Consider the following 1,321-nt stretch of genomic DNA (forward strand, 5'->3'; position numbering starts at 1 on the left):
GGGGTCTCCCATGGGATGATCAGGATGAAGAGGGGTGTCCTTTCTCTCTGGAGTCAGCAGAGCCTCAGAGACCATCTTGAGCTCCTCACCTCTCTGTGCTTCCCCTCAGCATGGCCGGTCAACAAGGCCCAGATGAAGAACTCCAAGGCATGCCCACTCTCTTGTCCCCCGGTCCTGGACGCTGTAGGAAGTTTCCAGAGCAGTCCTTTGTTGCTCTTTTTACCGTCTTCTGCTCCCAGCCCGTCCTCCATTGTGAAGAGAAACAGGTCCGCACTCACAGTCAAGTCGGAAGCAATTGGTCTGCAAGCTTCCCGCTCTCATTCGTGGGTCAGGTGGAAAGTGTGTAGTGTTTCTGATACATGGAAACACGCTAGGAACTTGACAGATACTTGTGTCGGAGAACATAAACCCGGGACCTCATGTCACGGTGGTGGGCACAGGTACACAGAAAGGAACAGGATGGCTTGAGAGAATACCGTTAAGAGAATCTCTTCCTCAGCATCGTAGAGCCTGCATCCCTCACTGCCCTGATAACACAAGGCAGGGGCATGTCTGTGGGACACAGAGAGGTGTGTGGGTACCCTGCACCGACAGTGGGGACCTTGGTTGGCTAGGCAGTAACCTCGGGATCCAGGGCACCCTGAGTGTGTCACGACTTTGCTCTTTTCTGTTGGTAAGGTGAAAAGGTTGGACTAGGAAGAACCTAGGCTCTATGATCCTGTATCCATCTTCAGTGATCCCTTATCTTGTCTTCCTGTCCTCAACACACAGGCTCTTCCCAGACGCAGAATGCTTCCTCTTCCTGGAATTCCAGGGCCTCGGAGAGAAATGCAGCTGTCCAAGATCCGGCAGACCCTCACTTCCTGGGCAGGTCCAGCACAAGGAAATGATACAAGAAAACTCCTGAAGGGTCTGAGGGGTCTCTTTGTGTCCCTCAAGTAGCAGGGGCAATGCCTACTCTCTCCTCCCTCTCAGATGTGAAGCACCTAGTGTCCCCAGCCTCTCCCTATGTCCTCCCTTTGTCTGCCCTGTCCCAGGACAGTGACTGCTGTCTAGAGTAAGGAATCCCCCTGCCCAGTCTCACCTATCCGTACACAGTGGGGGACCTGGAAAGCTGCTCCTACAAACAGGAACTGGGACAGGGCTGAGGACTGAGACATTATATTCACACTCAAAACTGAAAGGTCTCACCCACCCATACAGCCTCAGATGAGAGAGGGTGAGATGGTTTTCCACATAGGAGGAGCCTGAGATTAGTTCATCCCTGAGGGCTGCCTGGAGCTTTGATAAGTCAGCATGTCTGGCCTCCCTTCTGGATGGC

This window comes from Alexandromys fortis, unplaced genomic scaffold (genome assembly GCF_014885135.2).
Source record: "Alexandromys fortis isolate MF-2015 unplaced genomic scaffold, M_Fortis_MF-2015_v1.1 scaffold_119, whole genome shotgun sequence".
NCBI classification, from domain to species: Eukaryota; Metazoa; Chordata; class Mammalia; order Rodentia; family Cricetidae; genus Alexandromys; species Alexandromys fortis.